Genomic DNA, 22,991 nt, shown 5'->3' on the forward strand with positions numbered 1-22,991 from the left:
TATCCTAGCACTACATCCTCCGACTGTTACTGTTCTTAAAATATTCATTTTAATTGTTCATTACTTCTCTTGTAGTTTATTTATTTCTTTGTTACCTTTCCTCACTGGGCTACTGTTTTTACCTATTGGATCCCTTGGGCTTTTAGCATCTTGCTTTTCCAACTAGGGTTGTAGCTTACCTAGTATAATAATAATAATAATAATAATAATAATAATAATAATAATAATAATAATAATAATAATAGTGGTACGCGAAAATGTTAGATGGTATAATAGTGAACTATTAAAGGCAAAAAGACACAGACGTAAGATGGAAGGTAGATGGAAAAGAGCCAAATCCTTACAAGCCAGAAATCTATATAATAAGGCCAGAAATGACTATAATATCCTGTTAGAAAAAACAAAAAGAAAATTCTACAACGGCGAATGTAAAAAAACTAATAACATGAAGGACTTTCATAAAAACCTTGATAATTTGATGGGATTAAAGAAAAAATATGTCTTGCCTGACAATGTTTGCGCAGAGAGTTTTGCTATATTCTTTAGTGGAAAAATTGATAAAATCTATAGAGGCTTCCCCCAAAATCACTTGGAAGGACAGTCAGCTATGCCAGTGAAGGAGGGAAAGAAGTTAATAAAATTTAGGGAGATAAATATGTGCGACTTGTTAAAGGTTATGAGAGAGATGAAGAATACATATTGTGGAAACAACCCTTTCCCAAACAGTTCAATAAGTGAAGCTCCAAACAAACGAGTCTTATATAATATTTACCTGAACATAATTAACCTAAGTATATCGCAATCCTGTTTTCCTAGCTGTGAAAAAACTGCGTTGATCAAACCAATTTACAAAGGGAAAGGTGATGTAAACGAGCTAAATTCATATAGGCCCATTTCAAATTTATCCTACATGTCAAAGCTTATTGAAAAAGTCATAAGTGAGCAATTGTGGGCGCATATTGACGAGTTAGAGGTATTCCCGGAAAATCAATCGGCCTACAGAGCTAATCATTCTACAGAAACTACTTTGTGCTCAATAATGAATGATATGATAGGTCTTCTTGATGGGGGAAAGTGTGGAATTTTAATTATGTTAGATCTTAGTGCTGCTTTTGACACTGTTGTGCACGACTACTTACTTGACGACTTGAAGTCTATTGGAGTGACTCAGGAAGCACTGAAATTTTTGCGAAGTTACTTAGTGAACAGGAAGATTATTGTAGAAGTTTCTGGAAACCGATCCAATGAGAGAATACTTATGAAGGGTGTACCACAGGGTAGTGTCCTGGGCCCTATCTTGTTTAACATATATACTGTCGAGCTATCACACATCTTGAAAAAACAAAAAGTGGGTTTTAAACTATATGCAGATGATACTCAGTTTTACCTCTCAATTTCAACAACACAAGATACAGGGAAGAAAATTGATGAGATAATGACTGAAATAAAAACATGGATGCAGAGGAAAAAGCTCAAATTAAACGACGATAAAACAGAATGTATGTTCTTTGGCACAAAGGTGGCTTTGAAGAATTACCAGTTAATTCAAAGTATAAAAATTGGTGATGCTGATGTTGGGATTGTGCCTGTTGTGAAAAATTTGGGTGTACTGATAGACTGTAATTTGTCAATGAAGGACCAAATTGTGAACACAGTGAAAGTGTGTAACTATCACCTGAGAAACATAGCATTTATTAGAAAATATTTAACAGAGGGCAGTACAAAAATTTTAGTGGTGAGTCATGTAATATCAAGGCTTGATTATTGCAATTCTCTGTACTACAAATTGCCCAATACACTACTAAGGAAGCTTCAAAATGTGCAAAACTGGGCGGCTAGACTAATAAAAGGCATTAAATTTCGGGAGGGAATAACTCCTGCACTGATCGATCTACATTGGTTACCTGTTAAGGCTAGGATTGAATTTAAAATTGGCTTGTTGACTCACAAAGCACTTACAGGTGATAAGCCTAAATATCTTCGTGATTGCTTGATCCCCTACCCTGAAGCTACCAGCGCCACTGTAAGAGTTAGACATGCAGATGACCCATATAGACTATTCGAAATTAGTGTGAATCATGCAATAGGAGGAAGAACGTTCAGTTATGCTGCACCGAGACTTTAACGACCTTCCACTCGATGTCAAGAATAGCACAAATGTGGCTGCCTTCAAGAAAAACCTGAAGACTTATCTTTTTAGAAAGTGTTATAATAGTGACCTGAAAACTATTAAGTCTGAATACAAATGCTAGCGAAATAACTGATAACGATACAGAGCAAAATATTAACTGGAAAGGAATTATTTTTTCATACACCAAGGCCCGCCTGAACAGACCTTTAGTGTTTGATGGAGGGCGAGAAATAAACCTCTAAAAGTAAGTAGTAGTAGGTCCTAGGCCGTTTCGAATGCATAATAATAATAATAATAATAATAATAATAATAATAATAATAATAATAATAATAATAATAGCCCTAGGTACAATGCTGTTTCAAATGCATAATAATAATAATGATAATAATAATAATAGTAGCCCTAGGTCCTAGGCCGTTTCGAATGCATATAGTCTACCTACTTTAATCCCGATTAGAACCAATAGGCTAAGCCGTAATTAGCGACGCAGTGTTTAGAGTCTACAGGAGCATTGATGAATCCACAAGATACTACGACAGAAGTAGCAACGGAAGAAATGGGAGGCAGTCCTGAACATGACAATGTGAGATAATAAGCAAATGGGTCTGCCCCCTCCTATCATAATCCTACTTCCTTCATCCTTCCCCCACCTTATACCTTCCCTTACTCCCTCAACCAGAGGCCTGATGCCTCTTCATATAAGAAAAAAAATTAATTTGACATGTTCAACTGCTTTTTTAACTCGTTAAAACTATTAGAAGAGTAATTACATAGCATCTCCCTTCATTTAAAATATAGATAAATATTTGTAAACATGGTTAAACAAACATAATACTTCCAAGTCTATGGGATAAAAAGTATGATAGCAGAGTATGACTATGCCAAAATAATTATATCATAAAGACGTCTATAATTGGAAATACTAATAGCTATTTTATGCATATGGAGTCAAAATACACTACACTAAAACCATAAATCCTAGTTTTTAAGATACTACCTACTTTCAGTGTAAATTATATTGATAGTTTTGCTATTCTTAAATAAATCTTACTCATTTTATATCATACAGTTATATAAGTTATGGAAGATAATATAGTAAAACCGATAATATTCTTAAAGGCATTAACTCATAAATTTGCTAAGATGACATTATAACAAAAAGAAAATAAAAAGTTTTTCATGGTGATTAAGTATATTGTAGTTACCCTTAAATAACGTTTTCTCTAAATACAAAGTTATACCGTTTCCTTTTTATTAAACCCGCTGATCTAGAGATAACTTGCTTATACGTTTCACTCGTATACTGTATATCAATTAAATATTAAATCATATTCATACTGATATCTTATGAGCTCTTATTATAATTGAATTAATCTATTAGAGTTTTTAAATATATCCTAAGCAAAATGCTACAATTTTAGCTGATAGAAAGGCTATAGAACGCAGACCATGGTGGTCTCTGATTGGTTGAAGCAATTCTTTAACCAGGGGGACAATTTTTTGAGAATTTGTCCCCAAATCTCGGAATTCTTAGAGGCTTTAGGGAAATTGCGTGTGGGAATTCTTATCCGTCTGTTAATTTTAAAACACTTATGGATAATTATTCAGTCTTCAATGAGATTTATAATTACTGTGAATGACTTAAATGGTTTTATTAATTTTTCCATTGGTATGACATTCAATACCATTATACTTTGATTAATATCTCTTTCAGAGCACAAAATGAAAGCAGAACAGGAATTCATAATTGAAAAACTAAGTTTTACTGTTTGTGGTTTCACAAATACTATAATAAGAATAAATGCAGAATATATTATAATAATAGAAGAGACAAGGTATACACAATACGGCATTTTATTAGCTACAGATTTAATTGCGTTGAAAAATGCCTGGAAAAACTACTTCTGGTCTGGGGAACTTTTAGGAACCATCTAGGGATGTTCCTGATTGTGTAGACTGTAGAAGAAGATTCATTTCGACAGGAGACACAGTGAGAGGAAGACGGAAGTTTGTCTTGTCTGTGAACTTGTGATCCTGCAAACAATGAAGGATCTATTGGGTAAGGAGAGACACAATTTACAAGGTTTATTTCTTTATATTATGTTCTCGCTGTTGTTATATTACTTAAAATACTGTTGATTCTAATATATTATAGGTGTTGTAGGTTACCATGATTGATGGCAAACCATCGAATTTCTGTAAGGGTCTTGTATTGGCGAAGGATCTTTATGAAAAGATATTTCCCCAAAATTGCTGCCTTAGCGTGTAGTGGTAATTCCTTTGATTATTGAAAGGTTATTACATGAGATTGTTTCTAGATGTGGCTTTAACTTTTCAATTAATGATAGGATGGTGTATAACTGTATCTATATGGTTCGAGTTCCAATAGGTACACTGTAATCACCTAAAATAGTATTTGTTACTATTAGGCCTAGATTTTAAATTCCAAATCAAACATCTATGATACCTGTTTTCTGTGGATTTTTTGATCCCGTGATTGAAATATTGTCGTATCATTTTGATATCTGCTCAATGTTTTGTTAAAAAAAAATTGCAGAACTAATTTTAATCACATACTTTTATCTAATCTGGTTAGAAATTTGGTTAAAGATTCTTTTCACATTTTAAAGGTGTGAATCTGATGGTGTAAACTCTAGTGAAAATTGTGTAATTTATGCAAATTATTTGCATTGCAAAAGTATAAGAAGGAAACGAGAGTTTAAGATGATATGTTAGAAAATTATTTGCTAATTAACTAAAATACTTTTTATTGGACAACTCGACATTCATTCTTTATTTTACTAATACAGAAAAATAAGTGCTTTGATATAATTCTGTATGCACATACTGTATGAATACACATATATCATTCATTTGAATGCAAATACATACAATCCTTATGACAAATATCTACAATTACTTTGCTTTAAGAAACAATCATTGTCTCACTTCCATTATTTTGAAAGTGCTTGGCCAGCCACGCCTACCATTTAGCCCCCCCCCCCTCTCTCTCTCTCTCTCTCTCTCTCTCTCTCTCTCTCTCTCTCTCTCTCTCTCTCTCTCTCTCTCTCTCTCTCTCTCTCTCTCTCTCTCTCTCGTTAACCTTGATTTAGTTGATCGTTTCTAGGTTTTGTGTCCAAATCTATCTATATTTTACCATAAGGGCTGCTTTTCTGGCCCTATACAGCAGGGGAACCCTACTCTCTACAGGACCTCTACAGTCATTTTATCATGATCGTTAAAGAGTATTATACATTTCACATCGCATATTGCTCATTTATTGTCAAATCCACACTATCGAAGCGTCCACACAACAAAAAATTCTCCAGTTTCCTCTTGAAAGCCTTAATATTTTAAGTCGTGCTGATGTCTCCAGGGAGCTTATTGTATAGTCCCGGGCCGCATATTTAAAGGCTCCAGAGCCTATATTAGACATATATCTGGTTTTTTTTTTTACGGGTTTATTTCTCGCCCTCCATCAGACACTAAAGGTCTGTTCAGGCGGGCCTTGGTGTGTGAAAATAATTTCTTTCCAGTTAATATTTTGCTCTATCATTATCAGTTATTTCGCTAGCATTTGTATTCAGGCTTAATAGTTTTCAGGTCACTATTATAACACTTTCTAAAAAGATAAGTCTTCAGGTTTTTCTTGAAAACTGCCACATTTTTGCTATTCTTGACATCGATTGGAAGGTCGTTGAAGAGTCTCGGTGCAGCATAACTGAACGTTCTTCCTCCTATTGCATGATCTAGGTTCCAATAATTTGAAACAGTCTGTAACTATTCTCGTGTCAGGACGATTTTTTGGCTACACGTGTAGTAAATCTCTTAGATATTTTGGACGTCCGGTTCTGATAACTTGTGGGTTAGTTTGCATATTTTAAACAATAGGCAGCCAGTGTAGATCAGGTGGGACCCCTTTCACCAGTCTTGTTCCTCTGTTTTATTGTTTTGTAATTTCTCTAAGTTGTACTTTTGGTATTCCCCTGGAACTGACTGTAGGTGTACTTCTTGTTACTTACAATGTTTGATACATTCTAAATCATTTATGAAGAAGAATGAGCAAGTTTTGTTATGGCTTTATCCTTCACAATAATCTTCTCCGATACGTTCATGCAATAGGAAATAGGCCTATCAAATTTTATTTTCCCAATGGAATTTATTTTTTAATCTTTAAGTTCAAGGTTCAGTCCCAAGTGATTTATATCTTCAAAAGTGAAAAAAATCTGGTTCTGGGCTAAAGCGTATTTCCAAAGCGAGGAGGACTACTGTAATCTCTTGATTGGAATTGAAAGCGATGGAATCTCATGCTGAAATTGTTGTGTGTGAGAGAGAGAGAGAGAGAGAGAGAGAGAGAGAGAGAGAGAGAGAGAGAGAGACAGAGACAGAGACAGAGACAGAGAGTGTTTCCAACACCAAGGGAGAAATTACTTTGTAAAATCTCCTATCTTTTATATCACATTAACGAATTTTTGTTAAGCACTGATTTTCTCTCTCTCTCTCTCTCTCTCTCTCTCTCTCTCTCTCTCTCTCATCTCTCTCTCTCTCTCTCTCTCTCAACTAAATACTTGAAGGCAGTAAGCATCAAATCCATTTAAATATCAAATATTTGGAAGTGTATCCCAAGTTATAAATCATTTGTAAGTTTACATAAAGTCAGCCTCATGTCATCTCAGCACATACAATTACATAGAAGTGGTTGGTAGAAGTTGCTTGAGGGTACATTAGGGCACACTATTCTATCTCTTGTTTTGTTTAAGTGTTTATATATTTGTATAGGAAGGTTTTATTTTAATGTTGTTACTGTTCTCAAAATATTTTATTTTCCCCTGTTTCCTTTCATCACTGGGTTACTTTCCCTGTTGGAGCCCCTGGGCTTATAGCATATCCTGCTTTTTCAACTATGGTTGTAGCTTAGCACGTAATAATAATAATAATAATAATAATAATAATAATAATAATAAAAGGCATAGTTTTGATCTTAAATGACTCTATACCACTAATACATTGAAATTAAGTTTATTTGCGAGAGTATCATTTTCATGAAATTTTTTTTTATTAGTGATGCCATGATTGTATGAAATGTCGTTGCTTTCTTTAATATTTTATGGATTGGGCAATTTGAATCAAATGCCCGATTTTCTCTAATAATTATCAGCACAAATATTTTGACTTTTGTAGTGATTTTAAAGGATCAGTTCTGGTTTTTTAACCATGATATTATGAGTGGAGATGCTACAACAATTATAATTTTAATCTAACTTGGCATAACAAATTTTAATTGATTGTTCACATTTGAAATTGTGGTGAAGAACGACTCGAAAATGTTGAGCAGTGGTAATCTTTATTTAAAGTTACTATTTATGAGCCGAATTCAAACGTACGTCTTTGTTAAATCGTACTTGTGTTTCTGTGTGACATAGGCACTTGCATGACTTGCTCATCTGGCAATAATCATGTCTTTTCTTAAATATTAATATCAATGTATCTTATGTATGAGTAATGTTTTTATTTTTTGTGTGGTGAGAATATGTTTATCCAGCGACAGTAAATGGCTTTTCATACAGTGGAACCCATACAGTAATTTTGCTTAATTAATAAGCTGTTTTCCTGGGATGCGGTGACCGATTTGGTAACGTCCCTAATTGGTGAACGCCAGACTTTGGGTTCGAGTCCCGCTGAAACTCGTTAGTTTCTTTGGTCGTTGTAACCTTACCATTTTTGTGAGCTAAGGATAGTGGGGTTTGAGTGAGCCTATAGGTTTATCTGTTGAGTCATAAGTAGCCATTGCCTGGCCTTCCTTGGTCCTAGGGTGGGTGGAGAGGGGCCTTGGGTGCTGATCATATGTATATATCGTCAGCCTCTAGGGCATTGCCATTTTTGATAGGGTAAGGTCACTGCCCCTTGCCTCTACCGTTCATGAGTGTCCTTCAAGTCTTTAAACCTGTCTCACACACAGGACCCCTACGGACTGCAGGGCTTAGCCTACTGCAAGGTATTTAGCATATCACACAACACGTGTGTTTATTGTCGAATGCTTTCGTTTTTGACTGAGGTAATATTTAATTTACTATTTATCCTAGATTTATTTCCATGTAGATATTTACTATTATTTTTCACATGTTGATTACAGAATCGTAAGAAGTTATGAGGAATTTCTTGTGTAATTCTGATATTTATGAGAAAATATTCTTGGGTAAACATCTATTGACACGCCTTATTTTGAATTAAACCGTCATCAATATTTTTCTATCATTCACTAGTGAGCAGGCGTAATCAAAGCATTAGTTAATGACTAAACTCTTACTGTAAATGGGGTGGGGAGGTCCTTAGTCTGTTTTTCGACAAGTCAGGCAAAAGTGGTTTTCAACAATTTGCTCTTCGTTAAGAACACGGCCTTACTCCTTATCAGTGTTTTCTTTTAAATTGGTTTTAAATCTAAAAATATGAAGCCTTATTCATTTATGTAAAGGTAATAAGTTAATTTGGTTTTGCTTGTTAATTGTTTTGGGTTTAAATCCAACCCTCCACTGAAGTCGAGTGAACTACTTCTCGGGCGGGTCCATATCAATCATCTAACGAAACATTTTCATTATAACTTATACAATTCCTTGATTGTAGCATCTTCAAAATCATACGATCTTGTGAAAAGTAATGTCTTTAGTTTCTTCTTAAATTCAATTGCTTCCTTTAGATCCTTCATTTCAGTTAGCAGTTTATTTTAATGTCTAGGCACACAGCAGCTAAAAGCCCTTTCACCAAATTTACTATTTGTTCTTGGTTCAGATAGTCCATGTTTGTCACTCTGTCTAATGGTAACATTTGTTTCTAGTTCTAGTTTGTTCAGGCATTCTTTTAGATATCTTGGTTCAATTTGGTTCAGTATCTTAAACGTTGAATTTTAATTGATAAATGATAAATAGTTTCATGTGGAAATTTCCGAAGGCAATGTCATTTTGATGAACAAGATCAACAAGATTGCAAAACGCGTCAATACTGTCCTTAATACTTCGTGGACTAAGTAACTTGAATCGAAGGCATGACTATAAACTTTTTGTGTGTACTACATTTCATCTGTAACTAATTTCGATATTTGTCAGTTTTGTGATTGGGAAATGGTGTTTATAAATAGTTTGATACTTGACATTAAGCTATTTTCCATGTAAGGAAATATATTACTTTAATTGATCTACAATAATCAGGAATGAAAGTATTTTGACTTTTCTAAGGGTAATTATGAAGGACCAGTACTTCTGTTGTTTTAATTCGAAGTCTTTGTTGAGATGTTATAACAGTGGGGAGACCTTGACGTGGTTAAAGGTTTTGCATATCCCCATGATGAGCAAAACTGTGCTAAGTCATGACCACCCATACTAGGTTGGTTTTCTGTGAGCTATCAGACCAAAGTCTCCCACCATCACCAATCCACAATGGGTCAGCGTGGTGATGGAAAGACTGGTCAAACCCCAGACATGAATTAACAGGTCTGAGGCCTTTGTCCTGCAGTGGACTAGAAACGGCTGCATTTGTTGTTGTTGTTGTATAAGTTATAACTGTAATCGAACTAAGTACAAATTTAACAATGTATAGATACTGAGGTACTTAATGAATTGAATGCCCCCATTTGGCAATGTGGTACAAAACTAATCAAAAGTGTTTCTTATAAACATCGCTTCCACAGCTATAGAATGTAGGTAATTGTGACACCCTACAGTAGTGTTAACTCTTTATTTGAAATTACTATTTAAGAACTAAATTCTAAAGTATTTGTCTATATAGAATCATGTTTGTGTTTCCAGGGAATGTAGGATATCTTGAGATGTGTTGCTCATCTTGCAATTATAGTGGCTTTTACTAGAACATAAATTGTCTTGTTTGTAATAAGGCTTATTTTTTGCGGTTCAGTCTGATTACTGTAAATGGCTTACAAGTATAGTTTGGCCAATAGGTGAACTTTTAATGCTTTCGTTTTAAAACTGAGGTATGGTTTGGGTTTTGTAATTATTTCCGTTTTATTTTCATTGAGATATTAAATATTATTCTATTATTTTTCCTATGTTGATTGCAGAATCGTCGTAGGTTAAAGAAAATTTCTTACTAAATTCAGATTGGCTTGTATCAATGACCCACGCCAGATAAAGGTTAATTGGGAATCTATCTATCTAGGTGCCATACACTGGACGTGGGCTGTCAATTGCCTCCACCTGGTCCTGTCTCTAGCTCTGTATAATTTTGAATAGTCCAGCTGTTATATTCTCACTTTTTTCCTCTAGTAAGCTGTCCAAAAACACTTTCCTTTGCCGGCCTCTTGCTCTTCTCCCCTCTATCTATCTTTCCCGTAAGGCACAAAATTCCGACCTTTTCTCTTATTACATGTCCCAGAAATTCCATCTAAATCTTCCTTATCAAATTTAGAAGTGATTTTTTTTCTCTCTCTCTCTCCTCTCTCTCTCTCTCTCTCTCTCTCTCTCTCTCTCTTAGTCTATGGCATCTTCAACATTCTTCTGTAAAACCATAATTCAGCTGCATTTATTTCCCTTTTCAAGTTCTTGTTTAATGTCCACTTTTCTAAACGCCATGCAGGGAAGTTTCCAATTGGCCACCACAACCAATCTTAATAATTATTCTTTCCTATTACCATAAACAGCAGTTTTATTTCCATTTATTTGTAGTAGTTTGTCAATCATTCCCTAACACTTTCTCTAAAATCTTAACTGTATCATCAGTGTCATTTATGGAGAATTAAAATTGTATATCAACAAAAAGCTTGACCTCACTTCAATTCCCTGTAATAGTTTTGATAGATCAATACTAAAGATACAAAATAAATTAGTATTGGGCCTAATAGACGTCCATGTGGCATCTCTGCTTAATGGTTCGCGTGATGAGTAAGAATTTCCAATTTCGTACAAAATAGCTTCTTTTAAATCCGAGAATTGTTAGATAGTTTCATGTTATTGGAGCCAAAATGTACATATACTGTAGGTTCTAGAGCCTTCAAATATGCGGACCCAAGATTATATAACAAGCTCCCACTAGACATCAGAAAGAATGAATATATCAAGGCTTTCAAGAGGAAACTGAAGATGTTCTTGCTGTTTAAGTGCTTCAATGAAGTGGATTGGAAAATTAACGCGTAATACGCTCTCAAATACTAAAGAATATATACGACAAACTGATCTTGCAGGTTCTGTAATGAGTAGGGCTTTCCTTTGTGTAATAGGACCAGGAAAACAGCCACACCTGTCTTCATCCACTATTGCAAGTAAATCATATTTACAATACTGCATACAGTTGTCACCGTAGATGATAATTGTCTATATGCAGGCTGGTTATCCGGCAATGTTTCATACTTCCCATATGACTAACTAGTAATTCAAGAATGACATATTCGAGCCTTTTTGCCATGAAGGATAAATTCGAAATAGCCACTGTCTCAGATTTAGGATATTTACTCGTCAATGGTAGCATTTAATATTTCTGAAACACTGCAAAAGTATTTTACTCCAATTTCTTTAGATATTGCCATAAGATAAATTACACGATTTGATTTTTAGCCCCCTTTAAAAATCCTGATGACTTCTTCATTAAAACAGGATGTCAGAAAACTCTCGATCATCATTAAAACTCTTTTATCTTATTTGTGTGTCTGGTTTAACACCAATCTGATTCTGAATGGGCGCAAAAGATCCAATTGTATATTTTTATTTTGCTTTTGGATTTTTAGTAAGTTATCAGCTAGTTCTTGGTCACAATGTACACCCGGTAGCATTTTTCTTCAACCTTTTAGAAGACTACTGTATATAGCTTATTCCTCTCTCTTGCTGCTTTTTCCTTCTTAATGGGCCCTTTTATGGCTGTGTATTCTTTCTATCCTACCTCCTCCACAGTGTAAATCCTGCTTGGAACTCATTATCTTCATCATTCACTTTGTAACAAACTCCACTTAACCTCTACGTTTTTTTTTTCTCTCATTGAAACAACTCTAGTGAAATATATTAAAATATATTCTTTACCAGCAAATCCATATAATTGAAATAAGTCTTTAAACGCAAATACGTGTGTTGAGGATACTTGTTCCTCGTATATCATAGATTCGATATCACTGGAATTTATTTAAGCAAGATATTAGGTAATTTTCTTATAAGCCCATCAAGAAATCTTAGATTAAATCATATAATTCAGTTACTTTTCCCATGATATTTTCGAGTTTTTAGTCTATTTCAAAGAACAAGGTCTTTTTGTTGAATTTTGAGAAAAGCTAATCAAGCTTGAAGTTATATTAGTCACTTGCACTATCTAGAAAACCCAAGATTGCATGCAAGGTATAAATGAAAAGATTCGACTATCCTTAGCGATCTAGCGTTGGCTGTTTACATAGTTGCTTTGGTTTTCTGAAGAATGTAGTCATTAAATACGAGTTGATGATAGGTTTGTTAAGGTTGCATTAACACATCTCTCTCTCTCTCTCTCCTCTCTCTCTCTCTCTCTCTCTCTCTCGTGTTTTACTTTTAACTACCAACTCTCTCTCCTATTCTATTACCTCATTAAGTGACCTCAACATAACTCGATCGTTTACCAAAAATCCCATTTCAAGATTTTTAGTATCTCAGTCTAACTAATCGTGATATTCATCTTAATATAAATTTCATCGAGTTCAAAATTGCAAAATACTATTGTTGATACAGTTCTCGCTTTCATAGGTGGTCGTTATAGATTAATGAGATGGTTAATAATTAGATGGTCTTTTACGGGCTGGCAATACAAGAGCCTGTGGCCTACGTAAGGTAGGGGAATAGTAACTGAACCGAGCCAGATGGTCGAGAGAGAGAGAGAGAGAGAGAGAGAGAGAGAGAGAGAGAGAGAGAGAGAATGGTCCCTTCGAAAGCAAAATAATGCAACTTTTCATGATTTTGTCCTGGAAGTAAATCCAAAAAAAAAAAGTTTGCAGTCCTTGAACCCTTCGAGAGAGAGAGAGAGAGAGAGAGAGAGAGAGAGAGAATGGTCCCCTCGAAAGCAAAATAATGCAACTTTTCATGATCTTGTACTGGAATTAAATCCAAAAACAGTTCAGTCCTCAAACCCTTCCCCATACTTAGCACTTAAGAGAGAGAGAGAGAGAGAGAGAGAGAGAGAGAGAGAGCCTGTCGAATTGAACTCTTTAAAATTTAATGTCCTTTGCATTAGAGTTTAAGAATAGCGTTACCGAGGTATTTTTGGATGTTGACCTGAATTTTAAAACCCGTGTATTTATTCTCAATCCTTCTCCATATATTCAGGATCAATACCAAATTCTCTCCCATGCTTGTTTAATATAGCCTTAATTACGTTTTCGTTCGTATTATTTCACAAATCTTTTCCCTAAACACTTAAAATTTAATTCCATACTTTATGTAACTTATACTTCAATTGAACCCATGCATTGGTAGTTTATGTATATAGCTTTTTAAACATTATTTTATTCCTGCTACTTAGGATACAATTTGATACTTATAAAATTTTTATATACGAGGTAACTATTGACAATAAACTTTCTAGAAATTATACTGTAGTGCCTGCACCTTGTGATTAACGAGGAACAGGAAACCTGGTTGTTGCAGCAGTAGTAGTAGTAGTAAAAAAGTTATAAGTAAATTGATAAAATAACTTTAAAGTTTGGTTTTGGGAAATGAGTTTCCTAATGCATTTGTTTTCCAATTTTTTATTTCTAATAATCATTTAGTTACTAATGCTGTAACAAAGCTCTCTCTCTCTCTCTCTCTCCTCTCTCTCTCTCTCTCTCTCTCTCTCTCTAATACTATAAATGCTATTTTATATGGATTGACAAATACAATGATGGATAAATTTACTAGAGTATTAATTCATTTAATTTTTCAGAAGTTGGACACACTAGTCAAGAGGATAGAAGATGAGAATCTTTGGGGGCCTTATCTCGAATGCCCTTCTGAAGACCACAAGACTCTAGGAAGATAATCATCATCATCATGCAGGAGCCATATCCCAAACAAGTTGGCAATCATGGCTGGCCATTCCTCTTCCTTTCCGGCTCTCAGCAGTAACCCGAGCTGTAGATATACATTGCATTAATTATAGGTAAGTGGTTAACTAAATGTGACATTTTTTGAGTGTGAGAACATTAAAAGTCCAACCTTCCTGCTTTTTAGTCTGTTGGAGGATCATTCAATCTTAAATGACGTTTTAATACTAAATTTCATGTTTTGGTTAAATTCTTCCTACCAGTCCCAAATTTACATCCTGTGTCCAGTGTCTATAGACCAAATTGTTGTTATGATGATGATGATGATTATTATTATTATTATTATTATTATTATTATTATTATTATTATTATTATTATTAGTACTAAGCTACAACCATAGTTGGAAAAGCAAAATACTACAATCGCAAGGGCTCCAACAGGGAAAAATAGTCCAGTGAGGAAAGGAAATAAGAAAATAAATAAACGATATAAGAAGCAATGAACACTTAAAGTAAAATATTTTAAAAACATTAACATCATTAAAACAGGTTTTATTCCTGCATTCTGTGCTCTCTCTACTAATGATATACATTAATTTGTTTGTAGTATAGAAAATTCTATTCCTATTTCATCTTGGCTTTTGTCTCGTCTAACATTTTCACAGACATCTCAATAAGTACTTCCCAAAATATCAACACGGCTACTTTTTATGTTTATTAACTTTATCCAAACTTTTTCCACTTTTCTCACTTTATAAAATTGCCCTCTCAATATGTAACTAACTCCCACTACTTACATAAGGCCACATGTATTAATTTTTTATCTTGTCTTCATTGCACTTTTTAAACATTACAACTTGAATGCTCTTCCTTTCAACATAATGTTCCTCCTTTCTTTCTTTCTTTCTTTCCTTCTTTCTATCTTTCTTTCTTCCTTCGGTCTCCATGATTTTGATCATTTCTGTTTGCAAAACATGACCAAAGCACTTGGTCTTTTTAATTGGGCCTTGGACGCCCTACTATCTTGACTGTCTATAATGAAATATCCAATCCTGTCTCTTCTTGTCACTCTACACATCCATTTCAACATTCATATTCCTACCATTTCCATTTTTCTATCTTGGGCCTTCGAAATCAATAGTGTGTCAGTCTCCCAAAACCATTGCAGATATAATGTCACTTATGTTAAACATTCCTTTAACCTTTGCACTGACCCCCTTATATTTGTATAGTTAAGAGTCCATATCTCTCTTTGTTAATTTGATTCTAGATACAAAATCCAACTTTCTTGATGTCATCTAATCTCAGTTTCACTGTACCCAGTCTATCTTCTACCATCCATAGAAATTATCCTTTTATCTACTTATCCAATGCCTTGATTTTCAAGTGTTTGGCTCCACATTTCTAGCTTTTGAGTTTGCCCAAACAAATTTAGGAGAAAAGATATGCTATGGGGAATCTCTTCTCATACGTCTGATATAATGATGTTCAGCACAAGGTCAAAATCGTAGGGACTAAGAGCTATTCATCAGACTAAATTTTTCTGTACTTCTAACAGCACTCTTATTTGTGATGCTACCTCTACATACCATATCCCTTCTTTCTATAAATTTCTTGGCTATATTGGTTGATTAATTTGGTAGTTAAGATCATATTTATCTAAAAGCTATTTATCCTATGTGTGAGAGAGAGAGAGAGAGAGAGAGAGAGAGAGAGAGAGAGACCGTCCCCGTATTATTAATTGCATTATGAAATTATTGTGAATCCTTGTTGCCCCCCCCCCCCCCTCTCTCTCTCTCCTCTCTCTCTCTCTCTCTCTCTCTCTCTCTCAAAGAAAATAATTGCTAAAACACTGAAAGCTTATTCAGTCCCAAAACCTATTTGAAAACACGATTTTATTCCTAAAACACCATCGCTGATCAAATTAATTTATATGAAATAATTATATATATATATATATATATATATACACAAATACATTTATATAAATTCCAAATTTAAGCAAACTAGGTATATTCTGCTTAAATTTGGAATTTATATAAATGTATTTGTATATACATATATATATATATATATATATGTATATATATATATATATATATATATATATTATAATCTTACAGTTTATAACATAAATACATCATAGTATATTTACATATATTTTGTTTTACATATAGTTTTTTATAACTCTTATCATAAGCAAACTAGGTATATTCTGCTTAAATTTGGAATTTATATAAATGTATATATATATATATATATATATAGTTTATAACATATATTCTGCTTAAATTTGGAATTTATATATATATATATATATATATAGTTTATAACATATATTCTGCTTAAATTTGGAATTTATATATATATATATATATATATAGTTTATAACATATATACATCATAGTATATTTACATATATTTTGTTTTACATATAGTCTATTTATAACTGAATTTTTTACTATTTATCTAAATGTTTTTAAATAAAAAATATATTTAGTCTTGAATACTTTTTCAATAGAAGTTTTAAATTCTAATTTATCTACATTAAACGTATTTATCATTCTGCTTTTATTTATTAGGTTACTTGACTTTACTTGACTGTTTTCCTGGTCTTATTACATTGGGGAACTGTATCTTACAGGACCTACAATATGTTTGTCATATACAATCTTTGGTATTTATTGTATCATACATCGTATTCCGCGTTTATTGTCAAATCCACATATCGAAACACTTAGAAAACAAAGTCTTCAATATTTTCTTGAAAGCCTTGATAATTGGCTATCATCAGTCTTTCGAACGTTTAGTGGGAGCTTATTGTATAGTCATGGGGCCACATATTTGAAAGCTATAGAACCTACAGTAAAGGTTTAAAGGCCACTCATGAATGGCAGAAGCAAGGGACAATGCCCTAGAGACTGACCATATGTACCTATGATTAGTGCCCAAGCCCCCTCTCCACCCAAGCTAGGACCAAAGAGGGCCAGGCAATAGCTGCTGATGACTCAGATAGAACTATAGGAACCCCACCCCACCCCCATCCTTAGCGCACAAAGATGGTGAGGTTGCAGCAATCAAAGGAAATTGACATGTATCTTGGTTCCATTAACTTGAAATCATCTGTAACTATTCTCGTGTCAACTCAATACGTTGGCTTCCCAATATGTAGCAATTCTTTTAGATATTTTGTACTTCTGGTTCTGATAACTTGAGTCATTGCACAAAGACTCTATTCTAGCTCAAATAGGCAGCCAGTGTAATTCCATTAGTATAGGAGTGATCCTTTCTCTGGGTGGGACACCTTTTTATCAATCATGCTGCTTTGTTTATTATGTTTTGTAATATCTTAAGTTGTCCTTTGAGTATATCGTAACAGAGCGAGTTTTAATAGTCAATCTTGGAAATAACACAGGTGAGGACGATGTTCATGACGAACTTGTCATTGCCTCAGTTTGCCTTATTCTTTAGTGGCGTAATTATGACGTCATTATTACGTAACACCGGAAATGACGAGTGGATTTGTCCAGTGTAGGTTAATACAAACTGGACAATCGGTTAGCGGTTGTCCAAAAGTATTTCTGTTTGGTTTTGTCAAGAGACAAGTGACGACCCCTGTTATTTCTAATTAGCCGAACTTAGTGGTAAGGTAAAGTTTATTTGGTTTTAAATTTAAGTGTTTGAATAACAAATTATCATAATGCAGGATTCCCCTTTGCTATTATTCAATGTGATTTGAAAATTGACTCGGTGTCGAATTTAATTATAAGTTAATATTTCGACTTCCGATGTCACTGCAATTGGTTTGGCCATCTGGTGGTATTGGTAAACGGTAGTCTTAAAAACGCATAGCTGGGCAGAAAGGCATTAACTGGAAATATATTGTTTTCACACACCAAGGCCCGCCTGAACAGACCTTTAGTGTCTGATGGAGGGCGAGAAATAAACCCATAAAAGCAAAAAGCATTACGTAATTTGTAATGGCCATTGCAAAGGGCCCATCTCATAAGCTAATACATTACATGCATTACGGTCTTCAAAGTCAGGAAGACTTAGTGTGTCTCAGTGGAGAACTTATAACAAATATAAATCTAGCGGTGGGCACAAACTACGGTAAATTCCAAATGCAATATTCTACTTAAAAGGCTACTTTCCTAGTCCTACTAAATGGCACAACCCTTCTTCGCTACAGGACCTACAAAAAACAGTTCCTATGTATTCTTAGGTATTTTGCATATCACACTGCATAAATGGTGTTTGTCAAATCCACATTATCGAGGCGTTTAAAGAACAATTCTCCAGTTTCTTGTTAAATATTTCTCATTAATTAGTTCTCGAATTTGAAATATTTTATAACAGATTAAATGTTTATATAGGAACTATAAATAACATCCTTAGTATTCATGGTCCGAATTTTCTGCCAATCTCTGTTATTCCAAATTGTAAGCTTTACAAGTTCTTGAATTCACTATATGTTTATCCGGTTTATTCAACTTTGTGCAGTTTATACATATTATCTGTTGTGAATTACATTTCTTTGTGGCATGATTTCCTGAACATTTCCCTCAAATTTTATCATCTGTCTTGAACTTATATTTTTTTTCCCAAGATGTCCATACCTTTCACAGCGGTAGCAGGTGCTCACGTGGTGCTTATCACAGATGTTTTAAGTACTTTATTGAAACATAACTATATCCCGTAAAGTATCTTATTTTTTTTTTCAAAGTTCATTTGTGTAACTAATAAAACATTTAACGTGAAGATAATTCCATAGCGCCGGCCTATTTGTAATTTAGTAAATTTCCATAGTATAGTCCTAAACGATCCCAGTACTGAAACATCGATCGAAATAACTTTTTAACTCCTATTACCTCAAACACTGCTATTAGATTTAGCAGTTCTTATTAATTTTGGTATAAATTTCCCTCTGAACCAGCTGTGTCACAAATAAGTTTCCAGTGTAATGATATATATTCTAATGCTGCTAAAAGGATATTGATGGAAATTGGGATGTTGCAGGGTAATTAAGAATTTCAGTGATAAATTGGTAAGGTATTAAACTATCACTTGTGGGGCCGGTCAGCCTTTCTCATAGGCTTGAAGTTTATTCCCAAGTGGCAGTAATCTGTGTCATGTTTTTCAAATTCGTTCTCATTTTGGTTTGTGATGGCTACAAAACATTGCATTGAGTTTGGAATGAAATTTAATAAGATGCGTAAAAAAGCAGATTTTTCCCCACCAAAGAGATGACAATTTATTTTTCTTTTTATGAAGGAGAGCTTACGAATTTGTAATTTTCCGTAATATGCTTGAGCAATTAGGTTATGGTTAGGCAATTCGTAAATTCCTTTGGAAGATTGTGGGAAGTCGTGTAGTGTAGGGATAAACTATCATAACAATAATGCTTTATTTTGGGAGATATACTTTTTTTTTTTTTTTCTTTTAAGGACGGGAAGGATTTCTTAAGGGTCAGAGTCGAGTTGGTGGGTCTAGGATTCGTTGGGGAGAAAGTTTTGGGAAGGTGGGATGGGAGTAGGAGCTTGGGAAGAAGATGGTTCAGTTGGAATGAGGATAACTGTAATCTGTTGTCAATGCAGCAGTTAGCAAAACAAAATCTGGTAGGTCCCTAATTTTAAATCACGCAGTCTTCTACGTCTTGGTCGGCTAGCAAATAAACTAGAAAAAGTTATGATAAAACTGAAAATGGAAGTCAAATAATAAAGACACTAACTGTAACCGTAATATCTATAAAAATCAAAAGAGATATTTCTTCTGGAAAAAACTTATCTCGTTGTAATCCGTAATACTCTGAGCACGAATGGAAGCCTGTCAAGAGGCTAACCATATCTATGGTCACATTCAACATAACTATGAAACTGCAGTTCAATTTTCTTTGTAATTTGTGAAATTTTATAGAAATTTTAACTAGTAAAGTAAGGCAAAAACGCTTCAGTTGGGATATTCCTCAGTGCACTAGTTACCCCTCATTCTTGGCCAATAGTTTGAGGTGTGGTGTTTTCTGACAATTTGACTATTCAACCAATGAATTTTGATTTGTTTAACAAATAAACATATGTCTTTTAATAGTTTATATATGATATATCTGTTTTAATGTTAATGTTTTTAAAATATTTCATTTTAAATGTTCATAACGTCTTATATCATTTATTTATTTCCTTTCCTCTCTAGGCTATTTTTCCCTGTTGGATTTGGGCTTATAGCCATCCTGCTTTTCCAGCTAGGGTTGTAGTTTAGCTAATAATAATAATAACAATAATAATAATAGTAATAATGATAATGATAATAATAATAATTTTTTCGGGCTATCATAGATATCTTGTAACTAAATGGTTTTTTTTTTTTTTTTTTTTTTTTTTTTTTTTTTTTTTTTTTTTTTTTTTTAATGCCTGGCAGTAAACTCAGCTGTTGGTATTAGTAAGTTAACTAGTAATAATTGCAAGGAATAATAATTGGAAGGAATCTTGAACTATTTTAGGGAAAATTTAGTCAAGTACAGTAGGCAAATCTGAAAATGTTGCTAAAATATCTTTTTCAATTCTTTCCAGAACTGCTCTCCAGTTGACTTGGTATTCATATAAAACTGAGGACTGAAACAGGACACAAAGGCTGTCCTGTAACAAACTGAGAAATTGCAAGAAGAGTTTGAATCCTTTTGTCATTGTATGAGCCAAGTTAAGTATGACACCAACAAGGGTGAACTGATGCTGTAAACTTCGCTTGATTAGTGAAATTTTCGTTTTAAGGTTCTGTGCTTTTTAGTAGATAGTTTAGATTTGTTGCATTTAGTGCTGGTATGAAGTTCCTCAATCACGTACAGAACAATATTAGATTATGCAGAGTAAAATAGCAGATATTTAAGAGCTTTGGGTTTCTAGAAATTGGTTTTCATTTAAGTGAATTTTGAGGTCTTTAAATAGGTTATTTTTGTGTCTAAAATCTTATTTTTGTGGGCTTCAAATATCCTACTTTTGGGGGCTAAAATCTTACTTTTTGGGGATTAGAATATCTTATTTTGGGGGCTAAAATCTTATTTTAGTGGACTTAAAATATCCTACTTTTGGGGAGTAAAATCTTACTTTAGTGGACTTAAAATATCTTACTTTTGGGGAGTAAAATATCCTACTTTTGGGGAGTAAAATCTTACTTTAGTGGGCTTAAAATATCCTACTTTTGGGGAGTAAAATCTTACTTTAGTGGGCTTAAAATATCCTACTTTTGGGGAGTAAAATCTTACTTTAGTGGGCTTAAAATATCCTACTTTTGGGGAGTAATATATCCTACTTTGGGGGGCTTAAAATATTTTACTTTTGAGGGCTTAAAATATCCTACTTATGAGGGCTTAAAATATCCAACTTTTAGTTGCTTAAAATATCTAACTTTTTGAGACTTAATTTCTTCTTAATTGGAAACTGGAGTGATAAGCCTCATAGGATTCACTTGATTTGTGTTTGATCAAAATATAAATTTCTGGTTTATGCTTTTTTTTTTTTACACTAATTCCTGGTATTTGGCAAGCTTTAATTAAATCAATGCATTTCTTGTAAAAAGAAAAATGTAAATGCAAGTATAGTTTAATTCTAGATCTCCATTTAGACATTGAATATAGTCCCCTACTTTGTTGGACAACAAAACTCGTGTCCTTTTTTGAAAAAAAATATTTTAGGAAATAATAGTTAAGCACAGTAAGCAAAAGCGAAAAATCTGTTGAAATGACTTATTCAATTCTTTCCAGATTTGTGTTTCACTTTGGTATGGCATTGAAGCCTGGAGGAGGTGTAGAAGTTGGTGTCCAAGAATTTGAGAAATTATGATAAGGTCTTTATCCTCCTGTCTTCACTATGAACCAAGTTAAGTCTGACATCTTCAATGAACCAATACTGTAAATTTACTTTGGATGGTAAAACTAGTTTTAAAGTCGTGTGCTTTTTAGAATCTAGGTTAGATTTTCGGACATTTAATACTAAGGTTAAGTTACAAGAATACAGACTAGGGATTTTAGACTGGACTGAGTAACCTAAATATTATTAATATTATCATTATTGCTGTTATTTTTACTAGCAAAGCTACAACCCTAGTTGGTAAAGCAAGCTGCTATAAGCCCAAGGGCTCCAACAAGGAAAAGTGGCCTAGTGAGGATAGGATATAAGGGAATAAATAAACGATCTGAGAAATGATGAACAATTAAAATAAGATATTTAAAAAAACAGTAACGTCAAAGCAGATATTTCACAAATTATAAAAAACTTATGTCAGCCTGATAACTGATATTGAAGATTTATTATTTTTGGATATTGGTTTTCCATTTTGTGAGAATTTTATTTAGGAAGAGGAGTCATTAGATTAGATTTAAATGATAGGACTCACTCAAACTGCATTTCATCAAAGAATCACATTTTTTTTTCTGAAAGATTTTTATTTTTAGTAAATCCCGTTAGTTGGAAAACTCAGATTAAATTAATGATTTTTTTTTCTTTCTTTCCTTTTTTTTTTTTTTTTTTTTTTTTTATTACACAAGTTTAGTTTAGTTTAGTTCTATGCCTCTGTTTAGGTGTGAAATAAGTTACTTATAAACCTTTTATATGACAAGACTTAAATCAACCTGCTTTTGATAAAAGTTTTTTAGGTTAGTGTGTGAAACTGTGAATCAGTTAACGAGTCAAATTGTTATCGTAAGAGGGTAGTGACGTCAGTGCTCCATATGTGATGTACTGTAGGTGTTAATTCAACCTAGTTTAATTTTTTTAGCAAAGGTCTTTCTACTTGTATTTGTGTGAATTCAATGTTGAAAACTCACATAGAAACTCGAGCACATCTTTTTATTAGTTCTTAAGATATCCTAAATGTTTTGTCCTGAAATATTT

The 22,991-nt window shown here is 33.4% G+C and overlaps 1 long non-coding RNA gene across 1 annotated transcript; it reads left to right on the top strand.

The window, feature by feature from the left end:
• The first annotated feature begins 4,116 nt into the window (after nt 1–4,116).
• Nucleotides 4,117–21,195, top strand: LOC137634550 (uncharacterized). The gene is made up of 3 exons (XR_011042527.1): nt 4,117–4,191; nt 14,010–14,225; nt 20,676–21,195. It is a non-coding gene; the product is annotated as an uncharacterized lncRNA (long non-coding RNA).
• Nucleotides 21,196–22,991: the final 1,796 nt, after the last annotated feature.

The sequence above is a fragment of the Palaemon carinicauda genome, chromosome 44 (genome assembly GCF_036898095.1).
Source record: "Palaemon carinicauda isolate YSFRI2023 chromosome 44, ASM3689809v2, whole genome shotgun sequence".
NCBI classification, from domain to species: domain Eukaryota; kingdom Metazoa; phylum Arthropoda; class Malacostraca; order Decapoda; family Palaemonidae; genus Palaemon; species Palaemon carinicauda.